Raw genomic sequence first — 23297 nt, 5'->3', positions numbered from 1 at the left:
ATAGTCATATCCACATTTAAAAATTTTTTCTAATAATTCAGTATCTCTTTTAATGATTTCTTCACTGGTTTGGCTTTTCCTACCCCGTTTAAGAATGATTATCTAGAAGACTTCCCTAGTGACTATTCCTGGGTTGTTACTCTTTGGAGAGTAACAGCTGTAAATCATTTAAACAGCTAAGCGATAACAGATTTCAGACCACGCTTACTATGCATTTATAGCAGATATTTTATTTAAGAAGTACTTCATAACTAGAAATACTACAAGAACACTAAGAATATAGTTTCGGCCAGGTGAGGTGGCTCATGCTTTGTAATCCCAGTGCTTTGCAAAGCTGAGGCAGGAAGGTCAGTTGACGCCAGGAGTTCAAGACCAGCCTGGGCAACATAGTGAGACCTGTCTCTACCAAAAAGAAAAAAAAAATTGTTGTTTTTTATTAGCTGGGCATGCTGGCACACACCTATAGTCCTAGCTACTCGGGTGACTGGGGCAGGAGGATTGCTTGAGCCCAGGAGTTGGAGGCTGCAATGAGCTATGAGTGAACCACTCTAGCCTAGACAACAGAGCAAGACCCTGTCTCAAATAAAAATAAAAATAAAATAAAATAAAATAAATGTGTGTATATATATGTACTCTGTGTGTGTGTGTGTATAGTGTCATTTTAGGATAAGTCAAAAATTCAGATACTTTCCTCTTCACTAGACTCAAAATTCTAAGAACCATACTCACCTCATTTCTCTGCATTCTTTCCATCATATTCTAGTTTGAAAAATTCTTCTGGTTACATTTGGAAGATTGTTGCATAGATTAGTGGAATGTGATGTACTTTTATATTCTTTTAAAAATGCATTTTTAATGGGGAAAAAAGTATCAGTAGGGGACTGACAGCTATTTTGAATTATAATAGGTTATATTAGAAAAAAAAAACCCACATGGCTTAATAAGATTCTCCTAAAAAAAACCCTAACAACTAACTAATCTTCATTTGCAGTAATGGAATGGAATTTTATAGAAAATGTCAATTTAAAGATTTTCATTTAACATGAATAGAAATGTTTTCTGACTTGACTGTTTTTGGCGGTGGGTGGATAAGGGAAAAGACTATTTTTAACCACAGGTCCACATTCTCTTATTTATAATTTGAAATCCCAAAAGTTCTGAAAACTATTTTAGGGGGTTTGGGAGGACTTAATTTGATGGCAAACATTGACATGAACCAGATTTATCTGCCAGCAAAACCAAACCTAAACTAACATAAGTTAGTCTAAATAGTATATTTTACTGCAAAATATTAATTTGTTTGATGTTTCAAACAAATTAGGGTGCTGTGCCAGATCTCACTGGGGATAGTTATGTAGTATACAGTAAATGTTTGGTATACCATATGTCGTGCCAAACCTTTGTCATTCCAGGGGGCATGGCATTAGGTTCAAGAGGCCGAAGAAGAGTCCCAGAGCCGGCAAAGGAGATGTGGGGTTTTACTGGGGGCTTACATACAAAGGAGAGGGTCCAGTGGCAGTGGGCTGGACAGGAGAACTGCCTTACATACAGTCCAGTGGCGGTGGGCTGGGCAGAAGAACCACAACCGCCTGCCATACGCATGCAGTTTATATAGCATTTCCACCTAGCACTTCCACCTAGCAACCTCCACCTGGCACTCTTTATTCAACCCAAAACTTGGAGCCTCAGTCTCCTGTAGGGCTTGTGTTCCATGGGACAGATTGGGGGCTCAGATGTCCTTATAGACAAGGAAGGAATCTCTGGGTTGGCCACTCCTGGATTCCCTAGCCCAGAACACACATTCAGGTGCATCTGCCATACAAGGTCATTCTAAGGATATGCTTAAATTATTGCTGTCAGATGTGTTTACTATAACCGTATTATTTCTTTTTGAAAGCAAAGGAAAAAAGTGAATTTTTGAATGTATGTGGCTCCAAAGATTTCTGTTTGAAAAAAGAATTGTAGACCTGTATTCTTAACACTCTTTAACTGGTACTTTAAGCTGATGATGAGCATTAAATATATATTTTATTGGTAGAACTAAGACTGAGAGTGTAGTATGTAACCACTCGATAGTTCATAGGTAGAGTTTAATTATCAAGAATGTGGGGAGAATATATGAAATGTAGTATAAGCTCACTGGTTATCTATAGGTATTCACTGTAAATAGAAATATATCACTTAAAATACTGGGGGAGAGACAGGAGAAGGAAGTTACTAACTTAATTGCAGCATTGCTTATAGTAGGGAACCAATGGATAATAGCCAAAAAACAGGGAATATAAAATGCTGCATAAAGTATAAGTACAGTTACCTATGGGGCAGGCAGGGACTAGAATAGACAGGGACAGCAATTTGTGTTCTTTGGATTTATCTTTTTTTTAATTTTAACTTTATACCCACTTAAATATTTTAAGTAATTATATAACAAAGTTAAAAATGCAATGACTAAAAATCAAAATAAATCTTATAAAGTGGATTTCCAGTTGGTTATATAATCACACAGAGTAAACAATTCCAAGTGACTTATATACACAGTAATTTGTAAAATATTCCAAGTTGAATATATCCTAAAGGTAAAAAAAAATGTTAAAAAAATTAAATTAAAAATAAAAAGATTTTCATGTATCATATTGGTGATGATAGTGTTAATATTTTTATTCTCAGGTTGTGTGAGTATTTTGTGATAAACTATTATGTAGGCTGCATTGAGAATAGAGGGTTTTCACATGTGAGAAAGGAGAAATAAGATCAGTGAAATTGAGTAAAAACCCTACAAAACTGAATTTGAATTGGAAGCAACAGTGTAAACTAATGATAATGTACATTTATATATCTATGTACATGTTTATATAGATGTGTGTGTATATAATGTCTTAGATCTGTGTACTGAAAAGGTATTGAGCATCCCTATTACTGAGATTGTGGTTTCTGAATACCATTTCCCACTAAAAGGAATTAGGGCTTCTTTAAGGAAATGACTGGTTCCAAATCAAAGGCAAGAAAAATACAAGATATGCCTGGAATAAGTCGTAATACCAGAAAGGTAAGGAAGCTTTCAGAGGCGGAGGTTAGGATTATGTCATAAGGTCTCAGGAACCAATTCAAATAAGGCTCTACTCTCCAAAGATGGGACAGTTTGAACTTCAATAAGGATAACTACAAAGGATTTAAATCTGTCACATAGATGTAAGTCTATGAATTCAAAACTTTTTAAAATTCACTGATTGTCTTTAAGGATGCTAGGAAGCTATTACTAATAGTTATGAAAATTGGTAAATAAAAGTAAAAAGTTACTCATTTATTCTGTCCTTTCTATACAGACTGCATCAGGACAACTGAATAATTGATGAGTTTTTTTATAGAACTATTCCAGCTAGTGAATAAAGAAAGAATGATAGACTGTCATGTGATCATTTTTCAACCCCCTTAATGAATTGCTCTAGTTGGTGATCATTGATAACTGTTAATATCAAAGAAAGGGAATTCAATAGACTTTTGAACTTAACTGTTGGAAGTACGTACTACCTGCCACCTGTGAAGCAGTCTTGGCAAAAACAAAAAAGGTTTTTTGCTTTGTTTGTTTGTTTTTGGAAACAGAGTCACTCTGTTGCCCAGGCTGGAGTGCAGTGGTGCTCTCGACTCACTGCAACCTCCGCCTCCCAGGGTCAAGTGATTCTTGTGCCTCAGCCCCTAAGTACTTGGGACTACAGGTGCATGCCACCACGCCCAGCCAATTTTTTGTATTTTGGTAGAGATGAGGTTTCACCATATTGCCCAGGCTGGTCTCAAACTCCTGAGCTCAGGTGATCCACCCACCTCGGCCTCCCAAAATGCTAGAATTACAGGCGTGAGCCACCGCGCCTGCCCCCCCCCCCCGCAAATGTTTTAATACAAAAATGATCCTGAATCTGATCACAGCTCTAGATATATCTATCATTTTACTGTAAATACAGGAGTCAGAAGAACGTTATTAAACTACATCATGGTAATGCATTTGGCAAAATCCAAACTATAGGAAACTACCAGCTAACCTGATTTCTTCAGACAACAAAAAATTGTAAAGGAGGAGGAACCCGTATACGGAGATGGAAGAGACATAGTCATCCAGTCACAATGCATAGACCTTTTCTGGATCCTAATTCAAACAAAGAAAAAACAATTTGGGGCCGGGCGTGGTGGCTCAAGCCTGTAATCCCAGCACTTTGGGAGGCCGAGACGGGCGGATCACTAGGTCAGGAGATTGAGACCATCCTGGCTAACACGGTGAAACCCCGTCTCTACTAAAAAATACAAAAAACTAGCCGGGCGAGGTGGCGGGCGCCTGTAGTCCCAGCTACTCGGGAGGTTGAGGCAGGAGAATGGCGTAAACCCGGGAGGCGGAACTTGCAGTGAGCTGAGATCCGGCCACTGCAGTCCTGCCTGGGCGACAGAGCCAGACTCCGTCTCAAAAAAAAAAAAAAAAAGAAAAAACAATTTGGGAAATGTTAACACTGCCTAGGAGTTTCATATTAAGGAATTATTGTTTATTTTAGATGTGATAGCAGTCTGTAGTTGCTTTACATACTTCCTCTTAGAGGTAAATATGGAAATATTTAGAGGTAAATATGGAAATATTATTTCACCTTTTAGAGGTGAAATAATATGCTATCTGAGATTTGCTTGAAAATATTCTAGTGGGATTGGGTAGATAGTGGACTGGGATATAGTTGATACTTATACCTATAATTGTAGCACTTTGGGAAGCTGAGGCTGGAGGATCACTTGAGTCCTGGAATTTGAGGTTACAGTGAGCATGTTTATACCACTGCACTCCAGCCTCTGCAACAGAGCAAGACCCCATTTCTAAAGGAAAAAAACACCTACCAGTTGGTAAATGTTGGTTGAAACTTGGCAATGGTTAGAGGTCCATTAACTATTTTCTCCACTTTTTTATCATATATTTTTTCATTTTTATTACAAAAATTAAAGTATCTCCTGCGAAAGAAGGAAAAACAAGTAATAGGAAGGGATGAGAATAGAGAAGCTTAGTCATTTAATTGTCCTCTGTGTTTGAATACTAGGAGGTTTGATATTTATGGAGTATTAATCACAATCAAGAAACGTTTTACTGTTCAACAATACACAGTGCTAGAGAGATTAAGATCTGTCCCTTTACCTCAGTTGGGTGATAAAGTAGAAACTGGAGACTTAAGGGTTGAGTGATAGAAACAGCAGCACGGTGGACACAGAAGCGTAAGGTGGACGTGGCAGATTCCTTCAGAAAGGTTGGTTTAGGATTGAAGACTTCTGAGACGCTGTCTTGTTTAGCAGGGGTGCAGGAGTTGTGGGGATAAGACACACACTAGGTGAGGGATTGAAGGCCTGGTCTTTGGTCTTGGCTTTGCCATTTTACTTTTTTTTTTTTTTTTCTTGGAGACGGAGGAGTTTCACTCTTGTTGCCCAGGCTGGTGTGCAGTGGCACAATCTCAGGTCACTGCAACTTCCACCTCCCGGGTTCAAGCAATTCTCCTGCCTCAGCCTCCCAAGTAGCTGGGGTTACAGGTGCACCACCACACCTGGCTAATTTTTGTATTTTAGTAGAGATGACATTTCACCATGTTGACCAGGCTGGTCTCAAACTCCTGACCTAGGTCATCAACCCACCTTGACCTCCGGAAGTGCTGGAATTACACGCGTGAGCCACTGCACCTGGCCTATTTTACTCTTTGACTTTGGATAAGTCACTTTAAAGTCTCTACTTTAATTTCCTCATTTGGAGAATAGAGAATGATGCCTGTGCTGTCTACATGGAAGACGTAGTGTGAGAATAAAATGACTTAACACATGAAAAAGCTGTTGGTAAACTATATATTCCCATTCTGATATAAGATACTCCTACTCCAGTCATTAAAAGGAACATGAAGTTGGGGGGAATGTTTAAAAAAGGGAGTGGAGAGGGAAAGTATGTCATTGCTTTTCTGTTTTAATGTTTTTTTGTGAGGTTTTTTCCATTTTTTAAGTTGTCACTTAAAAATACGTAACATTTACCATTTTAACCAGTTTTAAGTGTATATATAGTTCTGCAACATTAAGTACATTCACATTGTTGTGCAGCTATCACCACCATCCATCTGCAGAACTTTCTCATTTTCCCCAACTGAAACTTTGTACTTACTGAAGACTAACTCCCTGGCCCCTGACAACCATCTTTCTACTTTCCATCTCATGAATTTGATTAAGTACTTCATATAAGTGGAATCCGTATTTGTCCTTTTGTGACTGGCTTATTTCACTTAACATAATGTTCTCAGGGTTCATCTGTGTTTCAGCATGTGTCAGAATTTCCGTCCTTTTTAAGGCTGAATAATCCACTCTGTGTCTACACCACATTTTGTTTTTCCATTCATCTGTCTGTGGACTCTTGAGTTGCTTCTGCCTTTTGGCTATTGTGAATAATGTTGCTGTGAACATGGGTGTACACATCTGTTTGAGTCCCTGTTTTCACTTTTTTTGGTATATATCCACAAATGGTATTTCTGGATCATATCTATGTTTATGAGGAAGCAGTCTGTTTTAAAAAATTAATTACTTTATTGCTTATGGAAACATCTCCACAGAGTCATATCTGAGGGTATATGTACGCTGTGGTCCATGAGGCTTTTTTCTAGGAAATGTTTTTCAAGTACTAATCCAATTTTTTAATCACAATCTTCTAAGAGGCTTAGACTGTGAAGGAATATGGATCCCAAGAAATAGTTTTTGTACTCAAGATCTTAACAAATGATTACAGATAAGCCTTTCCTTACTAAATGTTTGTTTTTTTAAACTAATTTCATTCAGCAGTTTTCAACTTAATGCCTCCTAAGTGCCAGGTACTGTATTATGTGGTAAGGATTTAGTGTTGAATAAATGAAATTCAAGTGGTGGAAAAATACTACTGCAAAGAAAATAAACTGAAGAAAGAGGACAGTGAATGATGGAGTGGGATGTTATTTTATATAGTCTAATTAGGGAAGTCTTCTCCGAGAGGTAGCATTTGAGCAAAGACTTCAGTGAAAACGAGAGTATGAACCATGTGAAGACGTTTCAGAAGAGTGGTACAGCAAAGGGAAGAGCCCTGAGGTAGGAGCAAGAAATGCTTTTCAAGGAGACAACTCAGGGATCAGATGACAGCCTATCTCGACCAATACCTAGTACCTATATGAGGAAATCAATTGTTGTAAGATAGCTCTAGAAAATAAAGTACAGGGCTGGGTGTGCTGTCTCATGCGTGTAATCTCAGCACTTTGGGAGGCCAGGGCAGGAGGATCATTTGAGGCCAGGAGTTCAAGACCAGCTTGCACAACATTAGTGAGACCCTGTCTCTACAAAAAAAGGTTTTTTAATTAGCTGGACGTGATGGCACACACCTGCTCTAGCCACTTGGGAGGCTGAGGCTGGAGGATTGCTTGAGCCCGGGCATTATGAGCTATGGTTGTGCCACTCCCCTTAGCCTGAGCAACACAGTGAGACTCTGCCTCTTAAAAACAAACGAAAAAGAAAAGTATAGAAAAATGTTAGTGATAATTTATTTACATATTCTGTTAATCTAGAAAATACTGTATTTGTGGTGTGAGAGATGTCAGGAAGATATTACTGCTGACATGACATTCCAATAATGATTACTACATAGAAGACATAACCTTTTTCTCTGAAATGTTATTTTCTTGGCAGAGGGACATGTGCAGTGAACCCAAAGGATGTATTTTATCATCTGTTCAGGGAAGACAGAATGAGACAACTGATAAAGAGAATCTGAGTTTTAAGAAATGATCTCTAAAAATCTTAGATAATACAATACTTTAATAACCAAGTATCTTACTGATATATATGACAGTGATACTTATATTATTAGGAGAACACATAGACTCAGATCTCAAGAGAGGTTAGAGATCACCCATATTTTGCTGGGTGCTGTGCAGTAATGCGAAGTTATGCCAGAAATAACTGCACCTCAAGAAATAAGCACCATTACTTCTTAGACTCTCCATTTTCTTTTTACAAACATTGATATTTATAAATAATACCCTCATTTAAAAGTAAATGAATTATCTTGGAAGAATTGCTGTATTGTAATACAAGGAATATTACCTTTAGAAATGAGATATTAATCGTATTAGAAAACTTTTGTTTTTAGACTTCTTTATGTTCTGTTTGAATTGTTTCTTCCCTGATATATGTATATATTTAAAAAAAAAAAAAAAAAGAGATGGGATTGTTTTGTTGCCCAGGCTGGTCTTGACCTCCTGGCCTCAAGCAGTCCTCCTTAGCCTCCCAAAGTGCTGGGATTACAGGCCTGAGCCACTGTGCCTGGCCTCCTTAATATGTCTTTCTCAGACTTCAAACCCATTACATTTATCACCCTCAGTGAACCCATAAATTGCTTCGCCTATATGCTTCTTGGTTTACAACATTGTAACCACCCAGTTATGCAAGGTAGAGACCTCAGTCATCGTTTCCTTCTTCCTCTCCACCATTCCCCTTACCAGTTTGGTGAGCATTCTTCACTATGTGTTCTGTGATAAGGACCTCATATGTATTATCTTAATTTTTTATTATAGATGTCTACTATGGTTTGCTGTTCCCCACATTTTATGTGTTGGGAACTTAGTCCCCAAATTTGTATGTCAATGGAATGTAGGACCTTTGGAAAGTAATTAGGATTAGATAAAATCATCAGGGTGGGGCCATCATAATGGGGCTGGTGGCTTTATAAGAGGAAGAGAGACTTGAACTGACACACATGCTCTTGCCCTTTTGCTGTGTGATGCCCTCAGCCATGTTATGGCACAGCAAGAAGGCCCTCACCAGATATTGGGGTGGTCTTGGACCTCCCACCCTCCAGAACTGTAAGAAATAGATTTCTTTATAAATTACCCAGTCTATGCTGTTCTGTTACAGCAACAGAAAACAGACTAAGACAGGGTCCTAAACAAAGGAAAAATAGTGTTTTAAGATGCAGACTTACATTGCCTTAACAGGGCCGAGAATATCTGTTTCATTTTGATATATTTAGACTGTAATATCCTCTCCCAGTGTTTCTGCTACAAGTGGGTAGCACGGGACAAGCAATGGGGTTGAGGAAAAATTATCATAGTTACAAGAAAGCCCTCTAATAATCCTTGTAAGAGTAAGAGTTTTGTCTGGTTTTCTACTTCTTGTTTTTCCTAAGAGACCTTGTTGATGTCTCTTACAGAGAGGGTCTTTTATAGCTGAACGTTCTCAAAACTTGTTCATCATCACAACCACTAGTACTTTTTTTTTTTTTACAAGGACCACTATATACAAGATTCTAAGTGTAGACTTCAGAGGAAACTTAGGAGGAACACATTTTTCATTTGACATGCCAACAAAGATTCTTTAAATAGCAGATACTCTGATGAGCAGGAGCTCATCAAAATGGAGTGAGTGGCCAGTATTAAGCCATTATATATAGCTTGTAACTCTTTTTCACTGAAAATTTAAAGTAATCGGTCCCCCACCCCCATATTTATTTAGATTCTTAGTCCCCGTAATGTGAAGAAAAATAGAATGTTACTATGTAATTACCTCAACTCCTAAGCCATTATTGTCTTCCCATTTATAAGAATTTTAATAATTCGTAGGGCTATTCACATGCCTATTCCTTTAATGATCTAACAGTTTGGAATTTGAACCGTCCTCGTGAAGACTGCCCTGGATGAGGAAACCTTTGAGTTTGTTTTGTTCTGTGTTCTCCTCTTCTGTCTGTGCAGCCATAGTCTCAGGCTTACTATAGAGTTTACCCAGCATATTTGCTTCTTTCTCCTGCTCTGCTAGTGGAACCCACGGTAACTTATCAACAAGAAATATCCCCTTGTGTTTTTAACATTTGCTAAGTTCGTGTCAGAAAATCTGAATGTTTTGGCTTTGAATGGAATTTAGGAGAAATTGGTTTTTTTCCCTTTAAATTCATTTGATTTGAATGTATTCTCCGATGTCAGTTCTATTTCTCTCTGCAAATGCTCTTTAAACTCAAATCTAGGCCGGGGGTGGTGGCTCACGCCTGTAATCCCAACACTCTGGGAAGCCGAGGCCAGCAGATCACCTGAGGTCAGGAGTTCGAGACCAGCCTGGCTAACATGGTGAAACCCCGTCTCTACTAAAAATACAAAAATTAGCCGGGTGTAGGGGTGTATGCCTGTAATCCCAGCTACTCGGGAGACTGAGGCAGGAGAATCGCTTGAACCCGGATGGCGGAGGTTGCAGTGAGCCAAGATCACGCCACTGCAACTCCAGCCTAGGTAACAGTGCGAGACTCCGTCTCACAAATAAAAATAAATAAATAAATAAATAAATAAACAAACTCAAATCTAGACTCATTTTTATCACCCTCTCTAAATCTAGAATGAACCATCTTTCTGTACACTGTCAAGCCCACAATAGAAACAGTTGTCCCTGGTTAGAACAATGATTTCCTTTATTCAGTAAAATGTTGTGTGCCTGGCTTAATGCTAGTTTTCCATATCGTAAACACAAAGGCTCCATATGGCAGGCCCCATCAACTTATGAGAGTTGATTGGGCAAGTTCTACAGTCTGTCTTGCAGGGCCTCATAATAATTTTTCACCCTCTGCTTATAGGTTCTTTTTCCTGACTTTTGGGGAAAACTTTTCAGGCTTCTTCCAGAGCTACTTCAGTTTTGGGGGATTCTCACTGCTAGAAGACAACAAAACTTTTGGGGATGTCCAGGCCAAGGCAGCTTCTGCACTGGCTGCTGTAGGCATCACTTCTCAGGTCTGCTGCCAAAGACCCAGATAAGAGGAATAAGCGACACCCATTGGCCTAGAGTCAGTCTTCCCTCTGGGGGGACCTTTTCAGCCCTCTGATTCTCATTTTCCATCTGTTGCTTCAGGAGGATCTTCTGAGGTTGTAGGACAGGATGAAGCGTTTGGAGTGTGAGCTCTGAGGTAAAGGTGGCAGAGTAGGAGATGCCCATTCGTGTCTTCACCGTGCAGCCACGTTCATTCTTAGTGCACCACTTCCCAGGAATTGGTTCTCTGCTTTGAATGGCTAGAAACCAATTTTTTTTTAAAGAATATTTTAACATCTTAAGATGTAGTTTGTCCAGTCCAGGTCAGACCTGGCACAGGCCCAAGTCCCTCAAAAGACATTTCTCTTTTGATGGACTCCTGTTTCTGCTTTCCAAGTGGCAGTCCATATTATCTTTTTTTTTTTTTTAATTGTTTTTTTTTTTTTTTTTTCCTGAGGTGGGGTCTTGCTATGTTACCCAGGCTGGTCTCAAACTCCTGAGCTCAAGCGAGCTGCCTGTCTTAGGCTACTGAAGTGCCAGGATTACAGGCATGAGTCACCACGCCTGACCAGCAGTCCATATTATTTTAACTCTTAAAACAACCTTGTAGAGTAGGTGCTATTATGTTGCCCCCATTTTAGAGATAAAGAAAGCCAGGACCTTAGTAACACTTTCCTGGACTACTGGAAGAATCCTCTAATAAGTCTTTCTGCATCAAGCATCTTTTTATAGATCAATCATCTTCCAATAGTCTTTCTGTAATGGTAGTATAATGGTGCTGCTTTGCTCCTACTGTTCCGTGCTTTGCTCCAGTAGTTCCTCTATTGTGTTCTGAACACACACCCAATACCTTTGGCATTAGAGGCTTACCTCTTTTTTTTTGATCTAGGATCTTGCTCTGTCGCCCAGGCTGCAGTGCACTGGCATGCTCATAGCTCCCTGCAACTTCAATCTCTAGGCCTAAACGATCCTCTCGCCTCAGCCTCCTGAATAGCTGGGTCTACAGGCATGCATCACTTTGCCTGGCTAATTGGTTTTTTGTTTTGTTTTCGAGACAGAGTCTCACTCTGTCACCCAGGGTGGAGTACAGTGACGCAATCTCGGCTTTTGCAACCTTTGCCTCCTGGGTTCAAGCAATTCTCATGCCTCAGCCTCCCAAGTGGCTGGGATTATAGGTATGCACCACCACGCCCAGCTCAGTTTTGTATTTTTAGTAGAGACAGGGTTTTGCCATGTTGGCCAGGCAGGTCGCAAACTCCTGGTCCCGAGTGATCTACCTGCCTTGGCCTCCCGAAGAGCTGGGATTACAGGTGTGAGCCACTGCACATGGCCTAATTGTTTTTAGTAGAGACAAGGGCTTACTGTGTTACCCAGGCTGGCCTTGAACTCCTGGTCTCAAGCTATCCTCCTGCCTCAGCCTCCCAAAGTGTTGAAATTACAGGTGTGAGCCACTGTGCCCAGCCATTTGAGGCTTTTTGATCTAATACCTACCCATACTCACAACATACGTACCCTTAGGCCTTGGACATGATATTTATCAGCATTCATGGTAATACTAACATTGATTTATTCAAATACCGTATGCTTACTTTGTATTCTGTGGTGAATGGTAAGGATTCTAAGATGAACAAATGTAATACCTACCCTTGGGAAACTTAAAGTTTAGTGGAAATGTAAGTAATTATGCTTCAGTATTAGTAGATAATAGAGTTGTAGGGTTGAGAACTGAGAGTGGTACACTAACTGGGACAGGAGTTACTTCTCTTTATGTATCCTGTTTTGTTCCACCTGGAATAACCTATCTTTGTTGTTTGTTTTGTTGTCTGGGTTTTGTTTGTTTGTTTGTTTGTTTGTTTGAGATGGAGTCCTGCTCTGTAGCCCAGGCTGGAGTGCAGTGGCATGATCTCGGCTCACCACAACCTCCGCCTCCTGGATTCAAGTGATTCTCCTGCCTCAACCTCCAGAATAGCTGGGATTACAGGCGCGTACCACTGCACCCGGCTGTTATTTTGTATTTTTAGTAGAGATGGGGTTTCAACATGTTGGCCACGCTGGTCTTGACCTCCCGACCTCAAGTGATCCCCCCACCTTGGCCTCCCAAAGTGCCAGTATTACAGGCATGAGCCACCACGCCCAGCCACCTATCCTTTTTTCCTTGATGTATTCCTGTTGATTTATGCAGCCAGATGGCAGATGGGTGGATGGATGGATGATCGATCAAGCATAACAAAGTGACATCCTGCCATCAAGTAACATGTATTCTAGCTGTAAATATTCTGAAAGACACTTTGGTTTTGCTTTGATTTCATACGCTTTCCTTTCAGTTAAGTCATTTTCTACTTTATGTGAGTGATTGTTTTAAACAGAAAAAGTAACACTGTCCGGTGTGTATTCACTTCCCATTTCTGAAGCGGAATTATGTTTGTCTGCTCTGGACATTTTTCCTTCAAAATTTAGAGAAAAAAATACAAAGATAAGATTACACATAGATATAAGAAACTGAATGCTAGGCCCACTTCTGCAACTTACTAGTTCTGTCTTAATATTTTTAATGGATCATAATTCATCTTCTCCTTAGTGAGTTGCTGCTGTCACAAATATTGTTGTTTTATGTCTTTGGTATTTTTAGGGTTTTCAGTGCTAGGTGGAGGTCATCTGCCTCTATATTCGGTGGCCCCAGAGAGACATACTAGCTTGGTTGTGGCTTTCTGAACTCCCCATCTCGTCTCTTTTTGAAGATACCCTCAAAAGATGGGTTTATTGCTGATTCTGCTTCTGCTTGCTGTTCACAGTCTCTTTTTGTCTTGTTGCTCTTAAAATGTATCCAAGAATAGAACTGAAGGTTTACAAAAAAACAAAAGTAATCCTAGCTCTTTGTGACTTTGGGCAAGTTACTAACTTCTCAGCCTCATCAGTCAAAAAGATACAGGGATAAATAAATTAGTTAATACTTGTGAAAGCTCTAAGAACAGGCTGACATATAGTAAACTCTCAATGTTGTTATGTTAAGTAAAACATGCTTGGGGTGTGACGGGGTGACAAGGGAAGCCATTTTCTGTTAACTTAGGTTTTTGTTTTTTGTTTTTTTAAGAAATTTTGTTATTTTTATTATTTTATTTATTTATTTTTTGGAGGCAGAGTCTTGCTCCGTTGCCCAGGCTGGAGTGTAGTGGTGTGATCTTGGCTCACTGCGACTTCCGCCTCCTGGGTTCAAGCGATTCTCCTGCCTTAGCCTCCCAAGTAGCTGGGACTACAGGCACCCGCCACCATGCCTGGCTAAGTTTTGTACTTTTAGTAGAGACAGAGTTTCACCATATTGGCCAGCTGGTCTCAAACTCCTGACCTTGTGATCCACCCACCTCGGCCTTCCAAAGTGCTGGGATCACAGGCATCAGCGTGCCTGGCCTTCTTATTTAGTTTTTAGTAGAAACAGGGTCTCACTAGGTTTCCTAGGCTGGTCTCAGAACTCCTGGGCTCAAGTGATCCTCCCGCCTCAGCCTCCCAAAGTTCTGGGATTACAGATGTGAGCCACCATGCCTGGCCTTCTTTCCTTCTTTCTTTATTATTTTTTTTGAGACACAGCCTCACTCTTGTCACCCAGGCTGGAGTAAAGTGACGTGGTCTCTGCTCACTGCAACCTCTGCCTCCTGAGTTCAAGCGATTCTTTTGTCTCAGCCTCCTGAGTAGCTGGGATTACAGCCGCGTGCCACCACGCCTGGCTAATTTTTGTATTTTTAGTAGAGACGGCATTTCACCATGTTTGTCAGACTGGTCTCGAACTCCTGACCTCATGATCCGCCTGCCTCGGCCTCCCAAAGTGCTGGAATTACAGGCGTGAGCCACCACGCCCGGCCCTTTGTTTCTTTTAAAACTTTGTTTTATTTTGTTTTATTTATTTTTATCTATTTATTATCTTTTTTTTTTGAGAGGGAGTCTCGCTCTGTCGCCCAGGCTGGAGTGCAGTGGCGCGATCTCGGCTCACTGCAAGCTCCATCTCCTTGGTTCACGCCATTCTCCTGCCTCAGCTTCCTGAGTAACTGGGACTACAGGTGCCCGCCACCTCGCCCGGCTAATTTTTTGTATTTTTAGTAGAGACAGGGTTCCACCATGTTAGCCAGGATGGTCTTGATCTCCTGACCTCGTGATCCGTCCGCCTCTGCCCATAGTGTTGGGATTACAGGCGTGAGCCACTGCGCCCGGTCCAAAACTTTGTTTTATTTCTAAGCTACTCTGGAAATGTGAGATTTAGCTATAGGTATGACCATTCATCCCACTTTGCCTGGTCAGACCTGGGCGACTCATGTTCTGGCATCCCCTCTGGTATGTACCCCTTTTCACTCTCAAGCTTCCTGGTTTGAATAATACATCATATTAAGAACAGAACAGGGGCCGGGTGCGGTGGCTCACGCCTGTAATCCCAGCACTTTGGGAGGCCGAGGCGGGAAGATCACGAGGTCAGGAGATCGACACCATCCTGCCTAACACGGTGAAACCCTGTCTCTACTAAAAAAATACAAAAAAATTAGCTGGGCATGGTAGTGGGCGCCTGTAGTCCCAGCTACTTGGGAGGCTGAGGCAGGAGAATGGCGTGAACCCAGAAGGTGGAGCTTGCAGTGAGCCAAGATCGCACCACTGCTCTCCAGCCTGGGCAACAGAGCAAGACTCCGTCTCAAAAAAAAAAAAAAAAAAAAACAGAATAGGGATGAGGCTTGGCTTCAGCTCACCCCCACTAGCATTTTTTCATACATTCCCACTGATCACAAATCCCACACCACTGCCTGACTGGCGCTATACCCACTAATCCAGAGGCTTTAGTCATACAAAGAAAATAGCCATTCTTCTATGCTCTCATAATGTTTAACCGTACCTTGTGCTTAAAGAACTCCAGAAACTGGCCTTAGGAGATCCAAAATCGAACCAAGGTTGTTGAGTGTCTCACCTCTGGAAGGAATGCTGAACAATTGGTTTCCAACCTTGTTTTTGCCAGCCAGACAGACCACCAGTTAACCTATACTCGAGATAACCATCACAACCAGCCTTGCTAACCTGCATACTCTACCCCTCACATGCTTAGCCCAGCCCAGCCTGCATACCTTACCCCTGATGTCAATTCCTGCGCTTGGCCTAATAAAAAAAATCCTTACTGGCTCTTCTCAGGGAACCAGCCTCTGCTGTCTGTCTCCCTTACGCTCTAGCACAGTAGGACAAGCCCCAGAATAAAAGCTTTTTCTGGGAAATCTGCTTGTCCCTTTGTTAATTTTCATTACATGGGGAGTCCAAATGCCTGTGGTCTGTAGCAGTGATGTTACCTTAGATTTGACAGGAGTGAAGTATTAATATAGTTTTACATTTCTCTTTCATTATGGTTTTTCTTTGGGTTTTTTGTTTTTATTTTTAAGAAAGTCTCACTCTTTTGCCCAGGCTGGAGGGCAGTGGTGTGATCATAGCTCACCGCAGCCTCGAACTCCTGGCACAAACAATCTTCCTGCCTCGGGCTCCCAAGTAGCTAGGACCATAGGCACCTACCACTGCACCTGACTAATTCTGTGAATTGTGTGTGTGTGTGTGTGTATGTATATATGTAAAAATATTTTTTGGCTGGGCACAGTGACTCAACGCCTGTAATCCCAGCACTTTGGGAGGCCGAGGCAGATGGATCACCTGTGGTCAGGAGTTCGATACCAGCCTGACCAACATGGTGAAACCCTGTCTTTACTAAAAATACAAAATTAGCCAGGCATGGTGGTACATGCCTGTAATCCCAGCTACTCGGGAGCTGAGGCAGGAGAATCGCTTGAACCCAGGAGGTGGAGGTTGCAGTGAACTGAGATTGCACTATTGCACTCCAGCCTGGGCAATAAGAATGAAATTCCATCTCAAAAAAAAAAAAAAAAAAATTTTTTGTAAAGACGGAGTCTCACACTGTTGCCCAGGTTGGTATCTAACTCGTGACCTCAAGCAATCTTCCTGCCTCAGTCTCCCAAAGCACTGGGAATATAGATGTAATACAGGCATGAGCCACTGAGCCAGGCCATTAATTGTTATTTATATTCACATTTGCCCCACATTCTTGTCCTGTGCCTAAAGTCAGACTGAAAGGGAAATACGTTTAAAATGAGAAATTCAGGTGCCTTTTTTTTCCCCCTCTGTAGATTAACATTTAGTACAGAAATACCTTCCAGCTGTGCGTGGTGGCTCACACCTGTAATCCCAGCACTTCGGGAAGCCAAGATGGGCAGATCAGTTGAGCTCAGGAGTTCAAGACCAGTTTGGGCAACATGGCAAAACCCTATCTCTACCAAAAAATATATATACATAAAATATGTGTGTGTGTGTATATGTGTGTGTATGTGTATGTATGTATATATACATACACATACACACACACACACACACACACAAAATTAACTGGGCATGATGGCACACGCCTGTAGTTCCAGGTACTCAGGAGGCTGAGGTAGGAGGATTGGTTGAGCCTGGGAGGTGGAGGTTGCAGTGAGTTGTGCAGTCCTGCCTGGGCAGCACAGCAAGACCCTGTCTCAAAAAAAAGGGCTAGGCATGGTGGCTCACGCCTGTAATCCCAGCACTTTGGGAGACTGAGGCAGGTAGATCACAAGGTCAGGAGTTCGAGACCAGCCTAACCAACATGGTGAAACCCCGTCTCTACTAAAAATACAAAAATTAGCTGGGCATGGTGGCACATGCCTGTAATCCCAGCTACTCAGGAGGCTGGGGCAGGAAAATCACTTGAACCCAGGAGGCGGAGGTTGCAGTGAGCTGAGATCACGCCACTGCACTCCAGCCTGGGCGACAGAGCAAGAGTCCATCTCAAAAAAAAATGAAGAACGAACGAACTTCCTTCCCCATCCGTATTTCCTAAATTAATAAACCGTACAACTTCATTAAATTTTTGGATCTCTATTTCAACGTTATTATTTTACAGATACAGGAACTGAGGCACATAGAGATTACATGTGATGTGTCCTACATACATGGTAAATTAGTGGTACAGAGATAACCAAATCCTAGATACTTTTAACTCCCACAGTTCTTTCTATTACATGAAGCAGTAAAAAGTGTTTCTGTGGCAAAGATCAGCATTTTCCTGAGTGTATTATGCAAGTTCATTCCTTTGTGCCCTGTGGGGGCAGCAGGGCTTCTTTAGATCATGCTGCGTACTCCCTCTTTATAATGAACCTCAGCACTCCGAAGGTGCTCAAATGTCCTGAAGTAAAGAAACCTATTTGGCTTTGTTTAATCCTACATTTTCTAAACTTTGGGAAAGCTCTTTGGAAAATGCTGGCCTAGGGCTTTCTTTCTGGGGCTGGAGTGCAGGGGGTGGGTTAGGGAGGAGCAAGTTGACTTCTCTTTTTAAAAAAATGTCTCATGGGTTGTTTAGTGTCTCTTGTATTCAACATGATTCCCCGTCCCCACCCCACAGTTGGGTCTGCCGTGATCACTGGAGCTTATTTTAGTTTAAGACAGTCAGCATCATCTGATTGGGATTGATCGTGTGCTATTAAGAGGGAGTCCCCCAGAATGGTGATTCTAGAAAAAGGATTCATCAGTCATTTGCATCTTCTGGGCCTCTCCAAGTCCTGTAGACCTCCTCCTCCCTTCTCCCCTCTCCTTGTTCCTCTCTCCTTTACATCATACAAAGATTGGATGTCTGTAGAAGAGGGACCAGGCTTGCCTGGAGAGAACACATTGCTGGAGAGATTAGACTGAGACAAGTTCTCATTTCCAACATCTACAAGTGATGGTTTAGTAAGAAATAAATAACGTAATAGCACCATTTGACATAGGATTTTGGTTACCTGAGAAGTAGTGACATTAATCCCTGAATTAATTCTGAGAATTTTGAGAAGAAATACTGCTGCAGTACTAGAACTATAGTCAGGGTTACCCATCAGGCTCTGGAACTGGGGGGACACAGGATAAACTCAAGAGTTACATCTCATCCAGGAAATCTGCCTCCCCCACTTCCCTTCCCTTCCAAGGTCTGTGTTTATTTTAGTAGATAAAGCTCCAGTAGAATATATGGATGTCCCCCAATCAGTTCATCCTGAAGGGAGTTTCCATTAACCAGGAGCTAACAGGAAGAGATTTTCCCTAAATCCCAAAGACACTTGTATTTCAGGCCACCTCTCTAAGTTCGTGAAACCCCAGCTGTCCCAGCAGCTACTACTGCTTATTGTAGCAACAAATGGCCAAACATCCTTAGCTCAGCCTCTGACTTTCCTAGTGTTTGCAACTTGTTCTTGTTTCTCCAGTGGGGCTGTTGATGTCATAAGCTCTTGTATAATTGCTTTAGAATATCTAATTTTGCTCATCATTAGAGCTTTTTAAATTTTATTTTCTTTTTTCTTGGTGTTCTTCCCTTACCAGAGCTTTTTTTTTTTTAAAAAGGGATTTTTGACATGGTTTAAGAATTAAACCATTGTAATACCCGTCAAGTATTCCTTATCTGAAATGCTTGGAACCAGAAGTGTTTCAGGTTTGGGGTTTTTTCCAATTTTGGAATATTTGTGTCTACATAATGAGATAGATTGGTGGGGTACCCAAGTCTAAACACAAAATTCATTTATGTTTCATACACACTTTATACACATAGCCTGAAGGTAATTTTATACAGTATTTTTAGTATAGTGCATGAAACAAAGTTTATGTACATTGAACCATCAAAAAGCAAAAAAGACAGCTCCAGAATTTTCCACTTGTGGCATCTTGTCAGCACTCGAAAAGTCTTGGATTTTGTAGCATTTCAGATTTGGGATTTTCTAGTTAGGGATGCTCGGCGTGTAGCATCTTGAGTCTCTACAAACGATACAAGATTCTCAGATGAAAATAATTCCATGTGTGTGTGCATGCATGTACATGTTAAAGTAAGAGTAGTAAATTATTGTCTGCTTCTCAAGATGCTTCTGATTTTTCTTCATCTGGAGGCAAGGCTCTGTTCTTCCTCATTTTGTGCCATAAGCATACTCTGTGCTATGTTACTGAATTTACCCAGTCAATAGAAATAAGCAAAACAAACAAAAAAGAGAAATAATAATGGAACTTGAAGGTGAGAAGAGGCCTAGCCATAGGAGTGACACCATGCCGTCTTACCTTTAGAAACACTTCAGTGTGATTTTCACTATCCCCCGTTACACTCGGATTCCAAGCTCATCTTAAAAGTCTCCCCCCACCCCCTCATTTTGGTAAAGGCTTTTTATTTTACATGATAGTTTTATTCTGGATTTTTGTTAATATATTTTAAACTTTTTTGAGAAAGGATTGTTTGCGCTGTTTTTTGTTTTAAATGTAAACCCTTAGTGAGATTAGGGTTTGACCTGTACATGAGGCCACAAACTTGGCCTCCAGTCCCTTATTTTCTTTGAAAGAACCGCTATAAAAGCCTGATAAGATCTTGAAGCTTCTGTGGAGCTCAGCTTTAAAACTAAGATTTGTTAGACTTAACTGGTTTTTAAGTTTGAAGTGGAATTAATACAGGTAATTTTAGTTCCTGTTTTGCAAGACTCCTGGTCTTGACCAGGAGTTCAAGACCAGCCTGGCCAGCATGGTGAAAACCCATCTCTAGTAAAAATACAAATATTAGCCAGGCATGGTGGCACTTGCTTCTAGTCCCAGCTACTCAGGAGACTGAGGCAGCAGAATCGCTTGAACCTGGGAGACGGAGGTTAAAGTGAGCCAAGATTGCACCGCTGCACTCCAGTCTGGACGCCACAGCGAGACTCTGTCTAAATAATTAATTAATTTTCATATAAATATAGTCTATAAAAGATTGTAGGAAAACACAGATGTTAGCGATATTTTTAAACATGAATTCATAAGGTTATGCTGTGTCACTAACAGAGATGAGAATACATTCCAAATTGCAAAATTCTTGTTTTGCAAAAATTGACAACATTCAAAATGAATTATCCAAAAAAGCAGCTTTTCCTACATTTCTAGTATTTAGGAATTGAAAACTGGATGTAACTAAAATTTTTTCTCTTTCTTTTTTTTTTTGGATGGTGTGTCGCTCTTGTTGCCCAGGCTGGAATGCAGTGGTGCAATCTCGGCTCACTGCAACCTCCACTTCCCAGGTTCAAGCAACTCTTCCTCCTCAGCCTCCCGAGTAGCTGGGATTACAGGCATGTGCCACCACACCCAGCTATTTTTTTTGTATTTTTAGTAGAGACAGGGTTTTACTGTATTGGCCAGGCTGGTCTCAAACTCCTGACCTCAGGTGATCCACCTGCCTCAGCCTCCCAAAGTACTGGTATTACAGGTGTGAGCCACCATGCCCAGCCACATCAAACTTTTTTAAAGGTTTGATTGGTTACTTACCTATTTTTAGTTGAACTTTGCTGGAAGAATTACATTTTTTAACTTTTTTTTTGAGATGAAGTTAAGTTCTGTTGCCCAAACTGGAGTGCAGTGGTGCTATCTCGGCAATATTTACAAAATAGTACAGTTGTCCCTCAGAATTGGTGGGGAATTGATTCCAAGACTTCTGCAGACACCAAAATCTCCAGGACCATATAAAATGGTGTACTATTTGCGTATAACCTATGCACATCCTCTGGTTAACTTTATCTGTAGATTACGTATAATGCCTAATATAATGTAAATGCTTTGTAAGCAGTTGTTATGCTGTTTTGCTTAGGGTGTTAAGAAAAAAAAGTCTGTACATTTTCAGTACAGCTGCAACAATTCTTTTTTTGTTCCCCAAGTGTTTTCAATCTACAGTTGGTTGAATTATGGATGCAGAACCCATGGAATACAAAGGGCAGACCATATATTAAACCCTTTAGAATCCTTGTTGTGTAGTTCTTACAGAATGCACTGTGTATGTGTCTGGCCACCCACAGCCTTTCATACTTCCAGTAGTATTCACTGAAGTAAAGTCTTATGTCTAATGGCACTGTTCTCATAGGTAGGCAGATAAGTTTCAAATAGGAAATTTGCTTATGTATGATTTGATTAGAGTTACTGCTACTTTTCATAATATCTATATCTAGTTAGTAAGTTTCCCAGTCTTATCCTGAACGCTGTAAGTAGTAATTATATGCTTAGATAAAGTAAATTTTCATGGCTGGTGCAATGGCTCACCCCTATCATCCCAGCAGGGATTATAGGAGGGCAAGGAGGGTGGATTGCTTGAGACCAGGAGTTCAAGACCAGCCTGGCCAACATGGTGAAAACCCATCTTTACTAAAAATACAAATATTAGCCAGGCGTGGTGGCACTCACCTCTAGTCCCAGCTACTCAGGAGGCTGAGGCAGGAGAATTGCTTGAACCCGGGAGACTGGAACTTAAAGTGAGCCAAGATTGCACCACTGCACTCCAGCCTGAGCACCAGAGCGAGACTCCATCGAAATAATTAATTAATTTTCATATAAATATAGTCTGTAAAAGATTGTAGGAAAACACAAATGTTAGCAATATTTTTAAACATGAATTCATAAGGTTATGCTGTATCACTAACAGAGATGAAAATAAATTCCAAGCATCTTGATGCAGTTCTGTTTCTAGCAGAGCTTTTGTGATAATCTGTGTATGTGTTTTTCACTGTATTTGTTAAAACACTTTATTCTTCATTATGAGGCTAGGTTAACTGCCTGCTGGTTTCTTAACAATTCCAATAATAGATTTAAATGACGTTTTCCTTTCTTAAACCCATTACCCCATTTAATCAGATAGATTTTATGTATCCAGATGGTGTAAAGATGTAGAAGTATTTCCATTAATCTTATTCTCTCTTTCTTAGATTTTTTTTTTTGCGTATATCTCTTGCTAGCAGCTCTGAGAGTTAAGTTTCCATGTTCAGAATTTAATCTATAATTGTTAGAATTACCTCTTATTGCTGCTGTCCTGTCCATTTAAATCATCATATCAGATAATAGAAAATAGAATTTTTGTTTCAGGGCTTTATGGGGCGAATAGATAAAATTTTTTGTTTTGTGTCTCTTGGCATGTGTATAATAACTTCTTTCAAAATTACCATAGAACAAGTAGCTTACATATATTTGGCTTTAATTGTCCACCTTTCCTCCCCAGTCTTTCAGTAAAATGCCTAATTATACAGATTAAAGATTGATTTTTTAGCAACTCTATTTTAAGACAGAAAAACAACAAACTAATCAATTATGTATTCTTTGTATGTGCAGTACCAGTATTGACCTCCTAAATGTTTGTAAGTTGCTTACAATGTTAGATAATAATGAATGGTGGTTGCCTCTAAGGATTTAAAGCAAAAATTAAAACATTTATTTTCAGTCCAAATACTTTCCCTGTGTTTTCAAATACTCTTCCTGTAACTATATATTTAAATTGGTCTGATATGTTACTTTTTACTGATTTAGAAAGTATATAATTGGTACATTTTATGGCTCAAATTGCAGCTAACACAGATTCATAATTCAAGCTTAAAGATTTACATTTTATGAAAATTTGACATGTGAATTTGACAACGTGTTGTTATTTGTGAATGAAAGCAGTTTTCAGTAGTTTTTTT

The 23297-nt window shown here is 40.3% G+C and overlaps 1 protein-coding gene across 3 annotated transcripts in view; it reads left to right on the top strand.

Annotated features, from left to right (window-relative positions):
- The window catches only part of BTBD7 (BTB domain containing 7), a 111292-nt gene that overhangs the window by 24619 nt on the left and 63376 nt on the right, over positions 1-23297 (top strand). The window lies entirely within an intron of this gene.

Source organism: Theropithecus gelada, chromosome 7b, assembly GCF_003255815.1.
Source record: "Theropithecus gelada isolate Dixy chromosome 7b, Tgel_1.0, whole genome shotgun sequence".
Taxonomy (NCBI): Eukaryota; Metazoa; Chordata; class Mammalia; order Primates; family Cercopithecidae; genus Theropithecus; species Theropithecus gelada.
This window is presented reverse-complemented; position numbering and strand designations above follow the sequence as displayed.